A 23,081-nucleotide genomic window follows, 5' to 3' on the forward strand; every position below is an offset into this window, starting at 1 on the left:
TCAGCCGGTGTCATCGGGGCCTCACCCCACAGACTGGGTCTGCTCTGCCCCGCAGCCCGGTCCTGAGGGGACACCCGGGTGACACCGGAGCCGCGGGCAGGCAGCAGCTCAGCCCGAGCCCTGCCCCGCAGCCCGGTCCTGAGGGGACACCCGGGTGACACCGGAGCCGCGGGCAGGCAGCAGCTCAGCCCGAGCCCTGCCCCGCAGCCCGGTCCTGAGGGGACACCCGGGTGACACCGGAGCCGCGGGCAGGCAGCAGCTCAGCCCGAGCCCTGCCCCGCAGCCCGGTCCTGAGGGGACACCCGGGTGACACCGGAGCCGCGGGCAGGCAGCAGCTCAGCCCGAGCCCTGCCCCGCAGCCCGGTCCTGAGGGGACACCCGGGTGACACCGGAGCCGCGGGCAGGCAGCAGCTCAGCCCGAGCCCTGCCCCGCAGCCCGGTCCTGAGGGGACACCCGGGTGACACCGGAGCCGCGGGCAGGCAGCAGCTCAGCCCGAGCCCTGCCCCGCAGCCCGGTCCTGAGGGGACACCCGGGTGACACCGGAGCCGCGGGCAGGCAGCAGCTCAGCCCGAGCCCTGCCCCGCAGCCCGGTCCTGAGGGGACACCCGGGTGACACCGGAGCCGCGGGCAGGCAGCAGCTCAGCCCGAGCCCTGCCCCGCAGCCGCCTCCTGCCTCCTCTGCTGCCACTCAAGAGCGAACAGCTGCTGCAGCAAAGCCACGCTGCTCAGATTAGCGCTCCTGGGAAGGCTGCTGGGTCCTGAGCTGTAAATAGATGCACAGCTGATTAAAGCTACCTTTAAGCAAGTGATTATTTTGACTTACAATAGACTTTAAATAAGAGTTCCTTGAGGCAGGTGTTGGATGGGTGTTATGCTGCTGGTTTTTGGTGAGGAAAAGAATCCATTTTTGCCACAGTAGAAGGTATGAATAAGCAAAATTTTGTCCCCTGAGAAATCTGTAAGAAAAAAGAAAAAGAAGCAGTATATCAATCATTACACTTCTGCTATTTGAATAATAATAACTGCCAAAATCGACTTTACCTTTGACCTGAGAAGCCTAAAGGGTACTACTCTTAATGCAGATAAAGTACCACGTACAGTAATTTGCATTAGGAATATTACTTGGGCACAACCCAGACAATTAATAAAAAAAGAATTATGAATGTACAAAAATATCCTTATGGCTCTCCTACATGAAAATGGCAACTTGCACTTGGAATTTCCTCTAACAGTTCTTTGTCCTAAGTTTCATCAAATACAGTTTTGAAAGTTTTCTTCTCATAAGCTTCCAAAATCTAAGGCAATGAACTAATATAGAGATATCCAGGAGAAGACTCAATCAGGATAGCCATTCTTTTTGATGAAAAAAAAAGAGATGAGCACATGAAGAAAGAAGGAACACCATTTCATGGGGTTTATTTATTTTTAAAAGAGACAGCAGTTCTGTTTACATATAATCTACTCCTATATCTTAAGAATAAATCCTGCTGCTTGAAAATACATAATCCAATTACTATAAGCTTCACCTTATTCTAAAAGGCACTTACAATCAGTTTTACTGTTTCTGGTATTTTAATCCATTCACAAAACTCATACCGTTGTAACTGGGCCTAACCCCACCAAAATCAGGATTTAACAGATATCTGCCCAAATCTTTTTATCATGGAAAACATTCCTTCTGCTAATGCTTTTAAAACAGGCAAAACTATAACAAGGTCCACATTTTTACAAATTTGTGAGAATTAGAATACAAAAGCAGAACATAACGTTATTTCTCGTTATTTCCTAGAATACATACACAAGTAACCAAATCTCCGTAGATAATGGTTTTTATGCAAAACCTCCCAGTTGTCTGTGTGACAACTCAACTGTAACATGAGTTAAGTACCTAAATTAACAATTGTTAATGTACCCAACTCTAACTCAGGTGTATGTGAAATAATATATAGGACTTAATAAGATTCTTACCTTTTTTTTCTTCACTGTGACATATTTCCATGCAAGAACCATAAATCTGACCAAAGTATTATCTTCAATTCTTTGTTGGAACTCACTTATGAATGTAGCACACCACAGATACCCTCACACTGAAGCAAATTATTTCAAAATTCATAACGACATAAAAAACATCATTTCATACACTGCAAAGGAAATGCAGTCAAACCACATTCACCTGTGACCCTCTCTTCATCACCCTCAGGGAACCTAAAAAAACAGCTGTAAAACCCTCAACTCACAGAAGCAACCTTTAATAACTCTTAACACTTTCAAGGATGCTTGGACTGCAGGGTATAGAAATAACCATCGAGTGTGAATATGCCTCCACATTTCCAGTTATACAATATTAACAAACTAAAATATCTACTCTATGAAACTCCCATTAGCTCCAGGGAAATAACTAAAAACTCTGATATCCAGCCCTCAAAGCCAAATGATGATGCTTCTGCTAAGGAGATGTAACTTTTATCACTGCCCTGGAAATAAACAAGCAAAGTATATTCCTTTTTTCTCAACTACATGTTAACAAACAACAACTGAAACATTTTTATAGTTTTGTTCAACACATCTGCTGCACAGAATAATAAACACTTCCCAACACTCAGCTGACTTCTTCTGTTGAAAGAGGACTCAGCCAATGTGCTTGCAGTAGATATTTTATTATATCACAATATACCATTTAAAATAAAATAAAAATTAGCTTGCAGTTGTAAATAAGTTATCTAAATGATTACCATGGATACTGTGATGGTCAGGGCACAAGGACATGCACATAGCTCAGCCCTTTTCAGCCTTTCTCACACATACACTGGAGCTTCACCAGTTTAAGATCAACCCTAAATACTGCTTACTCTGCTGTATTCCCCAGTATAGTGGGCCAAGAAACTAAGAATGATCCCTACATGACCCCAACTTGGTCTACAACAAAATACACAGAGATATAAAAGCTCAGAATAAAACTATCATGAGATATGAAAAGGTTCAGGATGGAATTTCAGTTGCAATTCTTTCATCATTCTGGGCACAAATTTTGAATTTATCTTTTTACCTTTGCATGGTCCCTGCAACAGCTTCTATGTGAAGTTAGAAAAGAAATTGAAACACAGACTGAAGATGCTACATATGTATTGCAAATCAAAGAGCTCAATCTCCAACAGGTCTTTAGAAGGTAAGAGTCTGAGACAAAATCAGCTGAGGACAGAGAGCAGAGATGTTCTTTGTTAAGAATGAATATCCACAATAACTCATTTTCCTCTACTTTTATTTGACATTTCAAAATAGTCACTAACAAGGAGATGAAGAAGCTTCCTCCACTCAGTTTTTAGAAATACCTCAATTCTCTTCCAAGACTCTCATGCACTGCTTGTTCTGAACTCAAAAGGGGTTCCATTTTACACTTCTGCTTCTGACACAGGACTGAAATACTTCCTACAATTTTCTCAGCAGCTTAGGATCAGCTGCACACTGCTGAAAACCTCTGCCAATATTCTGTTGAATGTGGATCAGCATCTCCCCAAGAGTGAGCACACCTCAATTGTGTGCTTGCTTCCATTATTTTTGTTACATACATGCACACTGAAGTAGCTGTAAGTCCAGACATAAATCATCACCTTCTGTTACATCAGCTTTGTGCTTAGATTCTGTCAAGACTTGGCTTCTTCAGTGCAAATCCTACATTCACTACAAGGCCTTGCTCACTGCTCATTGGTTCTTTGCAATTATTTACTGTAGCCCAAGGAACATATGAGGGAGAAGATATCTCTAATAATAGGGAAGCAGTAATATTCAAGAAATAATAATAAGATCCCCTGAAGGAAGGGGTTTTCACGCCCAGAGTAAGGCAGCACCTCAATGATCTAAATTTTCGAAGACAAGTTCTTGAGCACAGTCTGAAGTGCTGGCACAAACTCAGTTTCTTTTTCTTCTGAACCTTCATCACTTGAAATTTCTTTATGATCACTACATGAGAAACACCTATTGCTTTATCTGTGTCCTAAGTCTCTAGAATCTGTCACAAGTTACTGATGAAGGAAAGGATTTCTCCTCTAGCTAGAAAAAAGTCTTACTGTGGCCAGTGTTCTTGCATGTGAACACATTTCTCCTCTTCCTGGCTTATGCCAATTTGACTCAGAAAATGTGTGCAGTGGATTGAGCTGACAGGGATATGAAGATAGAAGCTTAAAGGACATCAAAAGTGTTAGCAGTATGAGCTCTGTATAAACAGTCTTACTGATACAAGTCTCCAAGCATCCTTTATATTCTTGTACACAGAGATTAGGGAAAAGCTCAAATGCTTAATTGTATGTCAAGTGCACAGTCAGCGATTAAGGGTTCAGTACAGTCTTTAAAAATGGAGTCTGCAGCACATCCATGCCTTGATGGAGACAATTCAGCTGCTATTTTAAACACAAGGCTTGACTGTCTGTTACTCTGCACGTTACATTGTTCCTCACATCAAGGCAAAACACATAATGGTGATTTTTCCAAGTTCCTCTTAAAAATACTGATCCCCTCAATTGGTTCATCCCACAGCTTCAGTGACAGACTGATGAGAAAGTTCTCTCTCTTACAAGTACCCTAAAAATAGCAGCAGGATTGAACTTCTGAAATTCAGATTATGTACAAAAAGCAAGTCCTTGTAAGTCCTTAGGTACACATAAGATAGAAAGAACAGGAAGCTGCAAGTGTGCCAGGCATACGTGTAACTTGCTGGAATTAAGCAGAAGCCGGAGTATCAGCTCAGTGTGTGCTGAGCTAAATGAGCTCCATCAGGGAAGAACACACACACACACACTGCAGCAAAACAGAACTGAGTAATTTCCCCCCAACCCTGTGACTCCCACCCTTATTTCTGTGAAACATGATGTTCCTCAGTTATTGCATTTAGTTTAGAAAATGAAACCAAGAAGAATAGAAGATTTAATTCCTTTTTGTCCTAAAACCCCCATGATTTAATAATATATATAATAAATTAATAAATTAGTTTTAGTAATATTTAATTAAAATATCATTTAATATCATCTTCAAGATTTTAAAACAGCTAGAGATACAAACGAGAAAATAAAGATTTGAGAAATTAATGATTCATTTCACAACATTTTGAAGATGCATAATATAAGTATAGCAACTGTGTGTTTCACTTAAATTACGTAAGTAATTGAAAGTCCTGCAGTAGGAAAGTCATGTAGTGAAGTAAATGTGAAGTTATCTAGTATTAAGAATGGCTAATCATCAATTTTTTTTTTTAAAAGCCCTAAACAGTGAGAAAAATCCCTCATTCATTTAGTCAAATCAATTTGGTAATACACACTAAGTTTCTTCTCACTATAAATAAGCTGTAACTACCTCTACCATTGTGATTTTTCCTGTAATTCAGGCAATGTGAAAAATAATAATTAATAGGAAATACTCAGGCTCAACAAGGAGAACTGAAAGATGATGAATCAAGGAAAGTGTTATAAGGAAACACACGGCAGAATTGTATACACAAAAAAAGCAACAGCAACTAACAGATATTCCAAGTTTGATGTTAAAATAGCCTAATTTCTGACCAAGTTCAACAGGATTAATGGATATTCCGCATCTCTAAGAAGTAGACCATTAGTTCTAATTGCCACTGTCGTCATCATCTATTATTGCATTCTATGGAAAAGCAGGACATGGAATTAAACAGCACTGTACAAACTAGGAAATTCATAATGCCAGGAAAAAACATATGGAAAATGCTATTGATTGCAAAATAGAGCCTGGGGGTGGGGGAATAAAACCCGTCACCACACTGAATATTAATGTATACAGGCAACAGCTAAAAAAAAAATAACAACAGTGCCTGCATTTTTTTAACTTATGTACCAAATTCACATATGAAAAGAGCACCTGTAAACTAAATGAAGAACAATCTCTTCTGAAACAAACAGCTCATCACAAACTCCCAGACAGGAAAAAGAGAGGAAAATACAAAAGAATTTGCAGTCTCCTTGAGCCTTAGCTGACAAATGTGATAACAACATCACTCTGAGGAATTAGGACAGGTTTGTAAAGCTTACTGCAAGCTTCAGCATATAAATATCTTTCTATTTAATCTGCCGCATCGAAAAATACATATTTTTAAACATCTTAAATTGGATCCTGAAAGGATTTCAGAAATACCTGTATTTTTCTCTGCTTTTTGTCATAAAAGCCCTGGAAAGTTGACAGATACATTAAAAAAAAAAAATCCTTTAAGCTATCCGGAAATCTATTTTCTTTCATACATTTAATTTCTTTTTCTTTATTATAAAAGCATTGATCAACTCCTCTGCTTTGCTGCTGATCAGAAGCCAGATGCATAGCAGAGCTGATTGGGAGTTGTTGCTGATTATTTTTAGAAACAAATGTTTCAGCACTTTGGACAATACCCACTGCCAATTTATTAGGAATTATTCAAAAACTCATGGCAGAAAATGGCTCTGCCTGACTAGCAGGGCTGCTTATTAGCCAGAAATGCAAGGAGGGGAGAGAGAATTCTGTTACTGCTGGTTCAGAATAAAAAGTTGTGGATGTGGAGCAGGAACAATTTCAATGAAGATCTTTAAGTTCATTTAGGTTTCATATGAAACACAAATGGCTGGGTGGGAGGGAGAGAAAGAGAGAAAATTATGATTTGATGAAGAGTTGGTCCCCCAACAACAGGTCAGTAGTGTTTCATAAGACAGATGCTCAACAGACAGACAAGAATATAAACCACATGAAAGGAATTTTAAAAAACCCCAAGAAACCCCACTAAAAACAAACAAACAAAAACCCCAAACAAAACAAAAAACACAACCAAGGAAAAAACCAACCAACAAAAAAGAGTTTGCTTGAAACCATGTGCTTCCATCATCTGCAAAAAACCCAACTATATGAGCTTTTCAAATTGGTGGCTTAAGGAATGACCAACCACAGTGCAAGAAGCAGAACTCTCGTTTCTATTTAGCTTTGCAGAAACCTATTTGAAAAAATGATGGGTTTTTTTTTTTTTGGTTGTCAGTCAGCCGGACAGACAGGGAATATGTGCTGTTGTGGCTTAACCCCAGCCAGCAGCCCAGCCCCAGACAGCCCCTCAGTCACTCCCCCTCCAGCAGGACCAGGATGAGAATTGGAAGGGTAAAAGCTGGAAAACTGCTGGGTTGAGATGAAGATAGTTTAACAGGAAAAGCCAAGCAAAACAAGGAATCAATTCAGTGCTTCCCATAGTTGGGCAGGTGTTCAGCCATCCCCAGGAGGGCAGGGCCCCATCACACAGAACGGTGACTGGGGAACACAAATTCCATCACTTCAGAAGTCCTCCCCTTCTTCCTTCTTCCCCAACTTTATATATACATCAAGGCATGATGTCATATGGTCTGGAACATCCCTGTGGTCAGTTGGGGTCACCTGTCCTGGCTGCATCTCCTCACAACCTCCCAGGCACCCCCAGATCCCTCCCCAGCCTAGAAGTAGGAAAAGCAGGAAAGGCCTTGGCCCTGTGAGCCCTGCTCAGCAATGACAAAAACGTCTCTAAATCATCAACCCCATGCTCAGCATGAATCCAAAGCACAGCCCCATACCAGACACTGTGAAGAAAATTAACTCTACCCCAGCCAAAACCAGCAGATGTGCAATATTCACTCATTTGAGTCAGCTTTTCTCTCATGCACAAATGTTTGGGAAAAACCTCTTGCTTTTCTGTTTGCTGAACCAGTCAATTAACCAGCAGTGTTCTTTATTTCATGACAGGCAGAATGAGCTCATTTCTTGGAGCTGCAGTCAGTACACACTGAAAAGCAAACTATCTGTGGGGGGAGTTCATGATACATGAAAATGTAAAAAGGTACAAGCTGAACTTTACCCAGTTGATAATAATTTTTTTTTTTTTTAGCACTAGCTTCAAAGTAAAAGTGGTATGTCAAGAAAAGAAGGTCACTACCATCAGTCAAATAGTTAAACTTGGATCAGAACTAAGCTCATGCCACTCGTATTTGCATTTTAATTAACATAGAAATGGATCTGCTCATGTGTAATGTAATATATGCAACTCAGAAACTACTGTTTTCTTATGCATAACATTAATGATGATGATCTCCAAAGATTAGAGACTTTAACTAAAAGGAAGAAAAAAAAAATACCACTTAATAAATAGATTTCCTCTAAAAGGGATTTAGTTGCAAAGAACTTCTTGGGCAACTTCAGTCCTGAATCTGATCTGCAAATTTTGACACAGCTTATGTGACTGAATATCTACTCCACATATACAAATCCACGTGTGCTTGATTAAATTAGACAGTCTCCTGAAGTAAAGCCACAGCCAAAAGGCCCAAAGTTGTATAAACAATCACCAGCAGGAGGTTGAAAATCTGGCTCTGTACCTTCTCTGTAATTCAAATGATAGAATTTAAGCTCTCAAACAGAAAGGCATTCAGAGAATTTATATTATAATTGCCATTGCTACTTAGAGATAAGCAGTAAACGTTCCCATAATACTTTACCTATGGAAAGTCAGACACTTCATAGAATGTCACTCCAGCCAGTGTCACCACTGAAAACTCACCTTGGAAATCTTCCTGTCGTATCAGGTCTTCTACAAACCACTACAAGAATTTACTAAGGGACAGATTTGCTCACATTGTTCTCAGTTCTTTCCTTTAAGTAATCCATCTGTTAAACACTGAGGAGATACAAACACACACATCTACGGAAGCAAAGGCTTCAGCAAGGGCCTTTCTTTTCCATGTGGAGACAAAAAGGTAAGGAATGAAACTGTAGTGTATTGGGTTTCTTACTGGAGGAACCTGGTGGAGACAAATACCTGAACTGCTGGAATTATATCACTTTGCCTTGCTAACTTGGAAAAGCAATAATGAAGTAATGTTTGTAATGGTAAGATTGTAGACAGGTTGATAGACTCGGCATGCTTTGGCTGAGCAGGAAAAACTCAGAGCTCTAAAGACTGCTAATGTGCTAAGGAAGAGCTGGGAGGAACTGCAGTCTTTTTCCTTCTCCTGCATCTATATTTTAAACAGCCTGAAAAAACACTGAAATCTTTTTCAGCTCCCCTGCTCATTGTAGGCAGAGGTGTAAAGACGAAATTTGGAGTTTAGCTTTTATAGTACTTTGTTCACCCTTCTAGGCCTTGGAAACTTTTGCCTGGGCATTACTAAGCTGGCTATGATGTCAAACAGCACAATGTATACTATGTACTCTGAAGAGGAATAAAGAGAAACACTTAAGCCTTATACATCCTTTGCAATGTGCCACAGCACTTCAGTGAAGATAAAATATCCAGTATTCTTGCAGAAGGCCTTAAAAATAGAAAAACAGCCTTGTGATTGTGAAAGCTAGGAATAAAGGTAATTACAATAGTACATCAGAAGCTGAACTAACAAGCATAAGCTTGATAAGCCACATACAGTCCTGTGATCTTCCAAATTTATAAATAGCTCCAACATTTTTCAGAAATAGAAGGCAGATCTCAATGCTGAAGGTGCCAATCTCTTCAGTTTTGTCTGGACCTATCTATCTACTTCTGGTTAATAACAACACACAAAGACCAGCATGCTTCAAGGCACACTTAATATCTATGAATTCACATAAACCAGTTCCACATGGAGAAAACTTATTTGGGAAATCCTATCAGCTTTGCAGGAAATTGTTCTGCAAGCAGCAGAGAGAAGGAAGCACCATTTTCTTTGGATTTCTGTCCTTTAATACCCTAAACTTCAGCAGCCACCAGAACATCCCAGAGTTAGCCCAGACACATGTATGCACTATACTGTCCAGACAACTTCTGTCAAACTGTGTAGAAGAGAAGTACCGTGCCAGGTTCAGGGACTTTTTTCTCTACTGGCCAAACTTTCACTAAAGAGACAATTAGCTTCCTCTTGGGAGGTACCTCCTCTCAGCAATGCTTTGTCACAAGAATCAAAATTGTGTCTAACAAATTGTCTCATCACAGTATTGAGCAATCCAGCAGATGCTTTCAGAATCAATGAAAAAATATTGAAATGATTTCTTGTATGCAGTAAAATCTCTTTTAACCAACAATTGCTGAAAAGAGTGTAAGTCTCTCTTAATTTCTGCATAAAGGGAAAGATCATTCCCTCACAAAATAAAATACCTCACCATAAAAATTTATCCAATTACTCACATAACTTTTCAACCAAGACATTTTAATAAGACATCCTTTTAATCCCTGCTTGTTTAATAAGAGAAATGAGACATTCACTAGTTTATTATACCACCAGTGCACAATTCATTTTTGTAACACAGCAACAATAAATAACACAAATCAAACAGCCAAATCTCATAGCCTCCAGTGAAACAATACTTGGAACACAATTGCATGCCGTACACATTTTGCAAAGGATGTAGACTCAGTTCTCAATTTAGCAAAATGTGACCAGGAAATAAGTGTCTGGAACTTCACCACAGTGTTTGTTTGACCCTTTTCAGTCTTGAAATTTGCTATTTGGCAAATGTCATTTCAGCTTATAAGAGTGTTAAGTTTCCCCTAGTCCTCTGTAAAGAATTAACTGCTCCATGAAGAGATGCCTTTAGAATCCTACTGGTCTAATTTGCGCTGTAACTTACTTTAGTTACTCAAAACTTTATTCTCTCTGGGTAAAGTTTCCAAAGATTTTAAACATCCATGTGAAAAAAAATGATGTCAGTTTTTCATGCTTTAAATATACAGAGGTAGCTCAAATGTGAGAGGAGATGATTTACTTGGAAACAAGTTATTCCCTATCTTCTTTATGAACACATCAACTGGCTCTTTCTTCTTTTAGTAATAAAAACAGTGCCAGCTTCTCCATCCATATGCTCTCTGGCCTCATATACATTAATAACACCAAGAGATCAGGTATGGATAGCTTTTGTCTAATTTACTGAAATTCTTTTAGGCTTTGCAAGAGAGGTCGTTCAAAACCAGATGAATTTACTCATAAATATGACTCTGAATGAACTAAGGCTGGGCCATAATTTAGTTCTGCAATGCTAAAACTCTGTTACAGAACCCATGCAGCATCTAGAGCAGATGGACATATTTATTTTGAACTGTTCTGATTTTAAAGGTTTAACACATTAGAAATTAAAGATATTCTAACTACCTTATCTAAAATAGTAATACCTCAAGAGAGACAAAGATCGTACTTTCATCATGGAGCCACTGTCTCTATTTTTGTCTGCAGACACCATACTAATATACACATCATATTATTAACAGCAAAACCAATGGAAAAGAAATTCTCATGGGCTTCATGCTAAATAACTATAAAAGGAATGTATAAATACTATAAAAGTATACTGCATCGAATACTTAAACTGTATCCTTCTACTGCTCTATATTGGTAATTTCCACGGTATAATATATTAAGGCCTTCTTAGATTAAGATATATTTCTGTAGAATGTCAGGATCTTGCTCTGAACTGAACCAGTCTTTATTTTTACATTAAATTACATCCTGATGGTTAGACTGTCCAGGGAGAACAGTTTTTTTAAAGGATACATTTAATTATTTTCATCCAGCTCTAGAACTACCTACCTCAGAAAAATAGTTTTACTGTGAAAATGAAATCTTCAGGACAAACAAAAATTTCCTGACATTCCATGAGAAATTACCTTGGACAGTACTGGCTAAGAGAAGAAATACACTGGCCTGAAAAGCTCTGTGAAGTTTGTGCTTTAAAGACATGGATTCAGTGGTAAAAAACAGGATTTAAACCATTTCTGCAAAAGAGAATGAATCTCATTTCTCACTGTGGAATATGACTTAGAAGTATTTTACTCTACTTCTAATATATAGCAAAAGTATTTTGATTTCATGGGAACTGAGTAAATTAGCTGAGTTCACACTGACAAAATAACTGATGGAAACTGTAAAGGCACATAGCAGAGGTAAAGAGCACTGACTGGAATGTTTATGTTTTCTACGTCTCCATGTTTGCACTCACTGACAGTATGTACCTCTTGCTATAACAATATTGTTGCTATTATGTAATATAATTGTAACTGATAATAGACAGTTATTAAAATAACCAATCCAACTAGAAATTAAATCTCAAAATGACAGAGTATTGCCTATAATTAAAACACAGTTCTACTTCCACCCACATTAGGCAGAGCTGCCCAAGTATCCTAATGCAGCAGTTAGTCTTTATTAATTGTATCTTAAAGTGGATTCCTAGGGCAAATTCAGTATTGCAATTCAGACTATAATCAAATGGTACATCATCTTAAATCAGCTAAAATGAACAGTAACTGCCAAATGATGAATTCAAGAGTAAGCTGCCTGTAGTGGCAGGTAATATGTCCCAGTTACTTGCAAAACCAAATGCCACTGCTCTATAATAAGCCAACTTCTGTAAAAATACTACCACAGCAACAACCAAGATGGCACTTAAAGAAAATGGAATAACATTTGTGTCTTATCACTCTGACTACAAGTTATAGTAACTGCATCAGAAAATTAAAAGTGATAACCACCTCCTCACTACAGGAAAGTTCTGGGACATGGCCTACATGTCCTACATGGCCTACAAGGCGGCAGTTTGCTAGCAACTTGTAGGCAGGAGTTTGTTGTGTTTTGGGTGATGCTGTCACCAGCCCTGCTGGAAACAGCAGATGCCTGATGCAGATGCGTAAAACAAACTAGAACCTGGAAATACCTTTGCAAAGCAGGAGCACAGGGGAGGCATTGGGAGAAAGGGTGAGAGATACTTGGGCTTATTTACAAGCCAGAACGCCATCTTGCTCAAGTAGACACTGAGCTTAGTAGGACCTGAATGGCTCCCACAGTTCAAGACAGCAACAAAACAGCACCCGTAACTTGAAGATTTAGCCATCTAAACCAGGGCATCAGGGGACACCCAGAGAAATAAGTTCTGTAAAAATGGTAAAAGGAATATCCAAGAAGGATGTATTTTTAAAAAAATAATTAATAGCTTAAAAGAGACTTTTACCATTAAAAAAAAAAAAAAAACGTAACTAGATGCAGGGTGGAATAATAGACAATTGAATTTCCTCCTTTTTCTTCACGTCCGCAGGCTCCTTGGTCTAGTCTAATTTTCTACTCTTCTGGACCTTAAAAACTGAAATCTAACAAAAGTATACAGTAGAATTAGACAATTCAGATGCACAAACAATATACATTGGATAAATTTGGTTTAGATTAGACACATAAGAGTTAATAGTATATACAGTGCCAACCAGTATCACCTGAAATCAAGGCTGGAGAAGTTAAACCACATGAGCCATGCAATGTTATGACTTCCGAGAACCAAGTTTAGAAATTTTTATTTTTCAGTTCAATTAGGCACAAAATGAGGCAAGATTAGAGTCTGACTTGTCTTATGCAGGCACGGCTTATCTCTACTTGACTACTATCCCTAGCAAGAGAACGGAATTGGCTGGAGCCTCTGCCCCAAATAAAATAATCACATTTAAAAGATTAAAGAAGCCATTAACATGGATTGACTTTGTCCCAGCAGAACAGAGCAATGCAATCTGTTCAGTGCTGGTGATCTGGCAAGGACAAATAAAAGTAGTCTGACACCCAAGTAGAAAGACTGGGACTCACTAATGCTGAGTGCAGTGTCCAAACTCACAAGGACTTCCGAAGTGACAATGGTTCCAAAGGAAAAATTCTATATGCAACACATGGATACAGCTTCTTCTCCGTGATCAAAATGGTTACTTATACAATTCTCAGCAAGAATCCCAAAGGTTTCACTAATACCATACTTAATCCTCAACAGCTTAAATAAAATCCAGTATGCACAGAGGAGGGTGAAGCTTGGAAAAAATTTGTGCATCAGCTATAGAGAGAACTGATGAGCTCAGCAATAGCTCAAGAGCCTTAAAACACTTTGGAACATCAAGTCCCACTTCTGAAAGGAAGAGACAAAGAATCTGTGTTCAAGCAGAAACAGACGTAGAATCTATGTTCAAGCAGAGACCTTTGGCAGTCAGAGACAAAAAAAAAACCAAAATAAAAAACACCCCAAAACAACACAGGAACTGGAGAAATTCATGCTTGAAAGTAGGAAAGAAAGATTTTTGAATTCTAACTTTGCTTCTCTGCTTATCCACACACAATCCAGTCTGTTTACACGTATTTGATATGAAGGTTTGCTTGTAAGTAAACATTTTTGCAGAAGATACTGCATTTTCTTTTGTTTAAATTAATCCTGAATTAATTCAACACTGTCGTACTTGTAGATGCACAAGTGCTTAGGCCGATCTGAGTGCAGTATGTGGGAGGCCTCTGCCCAGAAGCTTGACCTGACACATCCTTACAAGGTACTGAGATGATGTGAAAACTGAGATAACAGAGAAGTGGGAGGCTAGGAAAACCTGGAGAAATGAAGGCAATAAAGAAGGCATGACATGAGACAGACAGAACTATCATGATGAGGAGGAGGAGGGAGAAGGGCAATGCTTCTATAGCAAACTATGTTTCATTACTTCCTATTGCTGTTGAGAAAGTTCTTTGCAGTGAATTTCAAACCCAAGGTTAAGCCTCAAAATTAGAAACAAATCCATTAAATGAAGATACCAGGGGAGATACAATGTCCGTGCTGCAGTGCTATGAACTGTCAGGAGTTCTGCCGGGACTCCTTCACAATCCCAGTGAATGATGACAGGAAACTTAAACTGTAGTAATGGAAATTAATCTCTACGAGGTATTTTAGAGAGTATTTAGCAGCTCAAAATTAAAAACACAGTTCCCACGTACTTATTTTTAGTATAACGTTCCAAACAGTTGCTGTGGTTCCAAATCAAAACTACAGACCACAGTTTCTCATACTTTTCATGCGTACATGGTAGAGAGTAATTATTTTCAGCTCCATTCAATTTGCTGCTTTAATTTCCTGAAGGTTCCCCCCAAGCACTTTTGTGGACCTCATGTGGCAGGGGAGGCAAAAGCAGTAGGGAAGAACCTCTCAGTCCAGCACTGCTGCCAAGGAAGTGTTATGTGTAACATACTTGCAGGGAAGAGAGACTTCTGTGTGAACAGTTTGCTTTAAGCAATGTAGCGACACTGAGAAGTTCTACAGCAAAAGCAGGGACAAAATCTGACTCACCATGATAGGTTCTACTTGCAAAAGTCTCCTTTCTCTCCTGCATGCCCTAACTCATTTTGGTGAAGCAAACGAGGCAGGCATCCACAACAGCAAACCCACCTTCTCCCTGGAGAAAGGACGGAAAAGTCAGCAAGGAAAAGGCAATCCAGAGCAGGTGAGTATCAGCTACACAGCAGCTATTTAGCAAACATTGTTCCGTTCACTGCACTGACCAAGGGGGTCACTCTGGGGATCTTTAAGCCTCACAGTGGGTTACACCACGTTATTACAGAATGAACTGCTAAGAAATATAAAAGTGAAGAACTAAGCCCAAAACAGCTTCTGCAGTGATACATCAACTGCAGCAGCAGTTTAAAATAGCAACAATATGGATGGTTTTAGGAACTTATGTAGCATCCAAGCTTTAGGAAGCACAAATAAAGGTTCATTTAATGAGTAAAAATGCATCACCCATCAGCTCTGTGTAGCCACAGGTGATAGGCATGCTGGTAGCCTGTTAATAATTTTAGTTGGTTTCTTTGGTTGGCTACACTTAATTGTTGTCAATAAGAAAACAAATTAAATTTTTTTGTTTTCATTGCTACATCCTTATGCTCAGCATTCCAAAACAATTACCTGGCAGATGCTGATTTGAGGGGTGGAGGGGAAATTTATAGCTACTCACAGGAATGAGGTAGGTAGGGCCCTTTTTCTGTTTCTAATATATTTGCCTATTTAGGAAGGCGGGAGGCAACTGTCCGGCTGATTTACTTCTGATTTTGAAGCTCTGCAATATCATGTGCCTGTGAGGATGGAGAGAAAAGCAGAACAAGTTTTACTGTTTTACTCCAAAAGTGACAGTAATTTACTGTTCTGCATCCATTTGTCACACCCACGACACACTCTGACCCTGTAGCACTATTATGGAAAAAATAATTCTATGCTATGTACATCAGATGACAGCTTCTTAGGAATCCAGCCCCCTTCCTGTTTGGTTCAGATAAACAAAGGAAATACACCTCAAAATCCAGTTTAGAGGGCTGGCTTTCCACCAGTTTGACCAGTTCTGTCAGTGGCAGAACTGACTAAATTATTCCAGCAGATCCAATACATTTAGTCCCTTCCTACTCATGAAAAATTCACCTTCAGAACTACTAATGTTGTTCAAAAAAAGTAATATGATTTAAAAAAACGATAACCCCAAAACCAACAAGCATTGCAGACTGATCTAAAAGAATCCTCAATATTAAGTAAATTAACCATGAAGCATAGACCTGAGTGGTTTAATGAGCTTTGTCTCAAGTGTTTTGTATCCTGACTGGATATGTGAGCATTTTATAGTTTATCTAGTTTTAATCTCCTCTACCAGCTACGAAAGCATAAATGACCTGCATATAGTCTTCTTTTACAGCCTGTTTAGCAATACTGTGACCAAATACCATTTTTTCTTTGATGCTAACTAAATATTGCTTCTCTGTTCGTCTATGCATCATTAATCAAAGTCTTAAAACATAATTTTGTAAAGTTTTTAGGGCTTTCATTCTTATTATTTTTAAATATTAAGAATATGAATTGTGAATTCTTGCAATTCTTTTAAGTTTTATCCCTCCTAGTTACACCTCCTCCTCTATAAAAAAAAAGCAATTGTGTATTTATGTAAGAAAATCCACATATTTGTTAAATATATTTCTTTTACAAAATAAGACAGACTAACAAACTCTTTGCTATTTTCTTTTTCCACTCTCTCAGCTACACTTTTTCCAAGTATATCCTGTTGCACAAATTTATTTCAACATAACACAGCTTTGCTGGACATCTTTAAAGCCCTCAGACACTACCTGCTCCACAGGCTGAGCTGAGCTCTCACCTGGTGAACTCATGTCAGCCACCTAGAATATTAAGTTCAGTATTCTGTGGAACTGCACTGAAAAGGGAAACAGCCATGGTAACCTGACCAGAAAGAAATAAGTAGGCTCCATATTCATACACGGAGTATTTCCAAGTGGTGGTGGTGGTGGTGATCAAAAAACCAACGTATTTTAGGTTTAGAAAATGAAGATACAACTCCATGCTGTTGGGATCTTACATGCACATTTTAACAAATTTCTACTGAATCTCACATGCAAAATTTTACTGTTGTTTTTGGCTAAAGATAACACACCTTTGATTCCCAGCATTATAGGAAGCAATCCAAAATGCTAAGTTTAGACATTTTAAAGAGATTGTCCAGATACTTTTTCCACTCTTGCCTTTATTTCAAACGTCTAGACTGAAACATTACCCGAACTTCGCCTCAGTTTCACTGTAGTGCTTCTATTGTTACGTGCAGATTGTACAAGTACACATAATCACACTAAAATTCTTATAGCTGAGAAATGGTGCTCAAGGTCTGTGAGTTCATCTGATTCCTTTGCAACAGCAGCATTTCCTTCACACACACATTACAGTCACACCCACAAATCATTGAGAGCAAGTGGTGCATCAGTAATGCTGCTGTGCTGTCCTGGTGCCCTCTCATCCTGCTCAACTGCTGCACACTCACAACACTCAGAAACAGGACACATGGAAGGACTACTCAGAGTGTTACTGTCCATCAAAGTGCCCCTTGGTCTCTCTGAAGGTCCACTAAAAATAGCTGTTTCAATTGCAGAAATTAAAAAATAGCCAGGAGAAGTCTCTCTCCAGATAGCAAAAATCTGAAGGGAAAGAATAAATACAGAAGGGACTGCAGAGGAAAGTCTCTCGTGGTTTCTCTGCCTCCTGTTAACACCATCGCTGGATGTTTGCATGCATCCACTGGGTAATAAAACAGAGGTTAGGAAAATGAAAGGAAGTATACTGGTGTCTTCCTAATTGGGTTTAATTCATATGACCGCACAAACAATGGGCAAGGAGACACCAAATGTGTCTTTCAATGCAGAGGCCAGAGCAAAAGCCACAGTTTGTTATAACTGTGAACTACAGATTTAAATGAAATTGTCAATTGCCAATACAAGCAATGAATTTGACCTCAGTATTCAATTCTACATTCAGCTATTTGATGATTCATCCATAATGAAAGAAAAACAAATGGCACTAGAGTCAAACTGAAACAACCACAAGAAAATTCTTCTGGAAAGAACATGAAACATTTACAGTAAGTTCCTATAAAGGTTATTAATACTTTCAAAAATTCAACCTGTGTCTTGTTTATGGCATAACCAAAATGTGACAATCTCTGATGACTCATGAAGCTTTTGGTGACAGAAGCAGGATCACCAAGATATTGGAAAGCTTTCTGTACATTCCCTTTAGCTCCTAGAGCACTTTGAGGCAGCCATCTGGTTATGTGTTAGCATCTGTAGTAATAGCATGAAGTCACAAAAACCACAGCAAATGTTTGACTGGTCGAAAGCTAGAGACACCTTTTTACAAGGGAAAACTCTCTTCTTTTAATTAAGACCTTAAACACTACACATTTTTTATCACAAAAAGCAAAGGCACTTCTCCAGGCCCATGCTAGAAATATACCAAATCTCAACTCTCAAGTTTATCAATTATCTATATTCATCTTCTGAAATAAAATAGCTACAATCTGAATTGAACAAAGAAAGGATGTTATCCCCAGCCTCCCCCTATCTGCTTTATAGCACTTTCCCAGCACAAGTAGTCTACACTGACTCAAAGGTGAAGCTAAAACCCACAAGGCCTGAACAGGTGGATTCCTCTTCCTTCTCTGCACCACTGGTTTGGGCCACTTGGTGACACCTGCTCTGGTGATTGTCTGAGTGGTCTGTAAACATGACTGAGAAATAAATACAAGATCATCAAGCTTATTTTTACCTCTCCAATACTGTGAACACCTAGGCTTTATTCATCTTTTAAAAACACTATTAAATAAGTAGGGGGTTTTTTTCCCCCTAGCCAGTGAAAGCTCAGAATTCTCAATTAAATGAGAATGTATGTCCTTCATTCACTCATTCCTAGGTGGCAGAAGATGAATGACTTTTGACATGTATATTCCTAATTTCTGATGATTTCTAGGTAACTTATCTGCCCTAAGTTTATGAGAAAAAGCTATTTCTGAATCTTATACACATGGAACCCCCCCACCCCAACAGTAACTGAAAGCCATCAGCAAAGCAATTTACAGGCATATAGACACTTCAGTGGTGGGCTGCAGTAGGAGAGCCTATTGCTAGAGAGCTACACAAACTTTAGCAATTCCGTGGAGTGCACTGCTGCAAACAGAGCTACCCCTTCTGAAAGAATACAAAAGCAAGCAACTGAAGTTACTCTCTTACACTCTGCATCAACCACCCAGTTTGCTGACTTCACAGGGAAACACAGCCACAGCTTCACCCTTCAAGACATTTTTACAACACTTCATCAATTTCATAGGGACAGCTTCACTTTTAGAAATAATAAATGCAATTTCACTTTTAAAAGAATCATATTTTATTAACTGCAAAGCATACCTCTGGATACAAAACCTGACAAGCTCCCAACCCAAAACTAGAGCACACAGCACATATAGATTCCTAAAGACTCACAGCATGAAGTGTAATCTCCTACTGATTTTAGCTTCATCTCATGAGACCTATTTTCCTTTAAAACCTATTTCACCTAATAAAGCCTGATAATGATAAAAAAAGACTAACTTAGAGGTTAGTGAGAGCTTCCGGTAAAAACTGGGAACATGCTACTGCTTTATATAATCACAGAACCATTGTTTCTCCTCTATCAGCTTCTTGGAACTGAGGACTAAGGGAGAAGGGGGGGACAATGGCCTGGCTCCCCACCATGGTACAGCTGAGCCATGGGAAGGGCAGGAGGCTGTCCTCAGAGAGCCACGCAGGTGGCCCATCTGTGCCCATCTGGGATTCTTCTGGCAGCTTCTCAGGGATGAGACGTGGACAGGAGAAAGAATGGAGAGCATCAAAGGCACCAAAACTTGCATGAGTCTGTGCTTTCCTCAGTGATTGCTTCTACACCATGAAATGCCAGCAGAGCCAGCCTGACCTCTGTACAAGAGAAAGCAATTAAGGAAAAAGAAAAATGACTACGGGAAATTCTCCCTATGATTTAATGAGGGGTGTGTGTGAGAGAACCACAGGCAATAATAACTCTTCTATCACTCAAAATAGGTACCTATAGCTCAGATGTCAATGAAAGTTTTCCAAAAAACAATTACTCAAAATCTCTTTTTAGAGGAAAACAAAAAAGAATTAAACCATCTTTCTTGTTTTTCAGAGATGCTCTAAGTGGAAAACATGATGATTATATGATGAGCTGTCACTCGGCTACAACCCACTCAGTTCTATTACTGCTTGCTCCAGCTACTTTAACATTCAGTCATCTCAGTTACCTTTTATACTCATGGGATGTAGGAATTATCAAATGCCCCTTACGACACCGGGCAATCCTTGCCCTCAGAGTCCAAGCTGATTTGATCTCTTTGTGCTTTACTGGAATTTAGGACTGCATTGTGAAAGAGAGTAGGAACCCTGCCTCCACATCATTTGAATTCCTGCACCACACACATTTTTCTCTGCCCTTCCGTTTACTATCTAGAAGACTGAGGTTACAGAGTACAGTGCACCATTTGCATATCAAAAGCAGTAGCACTTTACATAAAAATGAAAAGCAGGCACTTTTCTGGTTTCAGTGACTAAGAGCTCAAGATTTCCTTCCTCTGAACCTGTAACTTCAAATTCAGGTGTAACTCAGTTCATCAAGACTGGTTCAGATAAATATTTTAAAAATTAAGAAGCTTCCCCACTACCAGTGTTACCTGATACTTATTTGCCAGAGACATTTTCTTTCCAGACCCTCTTCTTCTGGAGCAGTTAAAGACTTCACTGCCTTACCTGAAAGAACAAAAGAAAAACATGCAAACAAGTTCAAAGATCATAAAGAAACAATTCTTATTTATCTCAGTTTATATATAACTTGTTTGAATGTTGGATGGTACTACCTCACTCACTGGGGGGTTTCAATATCTTCTTCCAGCTGCCCACCCTGGGCTCAGGTGTGTCAGATTTTGTTAGCAAAAGAAGCAGAATGACTCTCTGCTCTACCTTACACCAACAAAAGAACATATACTCAAAATACTATTCCAGGTTACTGTAACCTCATGCAGAGATAGCAACCTTGCCCTAAGTTTCTACATGGAGGACCTTTTCTGAAGCAAAATGTCCAACCCTGGTGTTAACATACACCCAGGTTTTTAGTGCAGGACAGTGAGCACACCATGAACCCTGACTTGTGACCTTCAGCAAGCTCCAAGACACCCAGCCTTGATACTCTTTACCGGACCAGTTTTTCCTCAACAGGAGGCAGAATTGATTCAAGCACAAACCATACTATCTGCTGAAGTTAACATGCCCCTAATTGTATCAACCTTTATACCCTTGATCAGATCAACTGTTATCAATCCAAAACCACCATACATCTCCGAGAAAGCAGGTGGGCAAACGAATACAATGCTACAAAGACATTCACAATTCTGTTTCTGAAAAAGACCATTCCTGCACCTTAACAGGGGTGTGCAGCCTAGTGCCTGGCATGCCACAGACAAGTGAGACTAATGATACAAGCCATGGTATCCTCATGAGGGACAATAAGTGGCCATCTCTGTGTTGCTTCCCTGCCTTTTTTACTGATGGTCATGTACATCAGGTAGGTGAGTGCAAAAAGGCTCCAAAACGGGTAAGAGAAAGATGCAATCATATCCCCTCTCCCCTTTAACATGACTGTGAGATGTGACATCAATTTTAATGACTTCATTGCCTAGAAACGTACCTGGCCACCCACACAGTAGACAGAGCGATGAGGTGGGAACGGAGAATGAATGACTCAGAGAAATCCCAGCTGTTTACCACAGTGTCTCACTACTCTCAACACCAACAGCAGTGGGTGGTGTTCGAGCTGTCCTTGACCCTGCCAAATCCCTCTTCCACTGCTTTCCACCATTAGAATGTTGATGTGTTTCCAAGTCCTACCATGAATGCATTACCAATTTCCTGAGGAAGATTTATCTGCTTCAGATGGTTTAAAAGAAAAACAGGCAATTCTCATGCTCAGGAGAATCATGCTACAGTATGAGTACACTGGACTACGTGTTCCTTTGACCTGTTTATCATTCACTACCCACCTAAACTCCTTGTTAAATCCTCAGAGATATCTGATCTAGTTCCCTACATGTCTTCAGTTAGAGTCAGACCATTTAAAGAAACTGCACTGGATCAGAAACAAGACCAGTATTTAAAATCAGTCTCAGGAAACTTCCCTCCATTTTCCATCTATTTTTTACTTAAAGCACACAGTGCAATGGCAAACCCATTAAACACAGAAGTGTTTATGAGTACATTGCTGTTTGCATAGGAATCTTAATATTAATCCCCTTTCCTTTTAAAAAATGTTAAATTCTCAGACACATTTCTGTACTAATGCTCTGTGCCTCACATGAAGCCAGTCCTGTCAGGACCATGTTTGAAGAAAGAAGGATCAGAATAGTGGATGCATAAAGACACTATTGCCATCACTCCTTTAAGCCTTACAGGATTACCACCCACCTGAAATGCCATGTCCTTTTATTGCCCTTTGAGTGATAAAAGGGAGACCTCCTAGAAGTGCAAGTTTGCCTTGGGTGTTGAAGTCATGCATCTTATGGTGTATAGTTCTCTCTTAAATTGTTGCTAAAGCAGAAACTTAATTTGCTAATTATTCGGACAAAACTACACCCATCTTTCTACAAGGACTCGCTTTTGTGGGTTCTAGATCTGTGCTGATTCCTTCAAGATCCTGAAAAGACGACATCCTGCACACTGGGTGTTCAGGAACCTGGGTTTCCCAGTCTGACTGCACCTGTCTGGTTGGAGACAAGTGTGAGAAAAGCAGCCACGTTTCAATACATTAGTCCTGCTCTCTGGCAGTCTACACTAAACACTAATGAAAGAAAAGGATTTTCCTATAAAATTGCATAAATTGGTAAGAGATAAAAGGCACACAGAACATAAATAAGTACAGACACCTGGCA

The 23,081-nt window shown here is 39.5% G+C and overlaps 1 protein-coding gene across 4 annotated transcripts in view; it reads right to left on the reverse strand.

The window, feature by feature from the left end:
- Window positions 1-23,081, reverse strand: part of OTUD7A (OTU deubiquitinase 7A) — a 114,542-nt gene that overhangs the window by 51,317 nt on the left and 40,144 nt on the right. For 3 of the 4 annotated variants that reach the window (XM_048317286.1, XM_048317288.1, XM_048317285.1), the window contains exons 2-5: window positions 20,835-20,910; window positions 15,747-15,864; window positions 15,083-15,188; window positions 825-957 (exon numbers count right to left, since the gene is read on the reverse strand). The gene's annotated coding sequence lies outside the window, so the exon portion shown is untranslated. The remainder of the gene's footprint in view (window positions 1-824; window positions 958-15,082; window positions 15,189-15,746; window positions 15,865-20,834; window positions 20,911-23,081) is intronic. The other variant, XM_048317287.1, reaches the window with a different exon arrangement.

This window comes from Corvus hawaiiensis, chromosome 13 (assembly GCF_020740725.1).
Source record: "Corvus hawaiiensis isolate bCorHaw1 chromosome 13, bCorHaw1.pri.cur, whole genome shotgun sequence".
Classification (NCBI taxonomy): domain Eukaryota; kingdom Metazoa; phylum Chordata; class Aves; order Passeriformes; family Corvidae; genus Corvus; species Corvus hawaiiensis.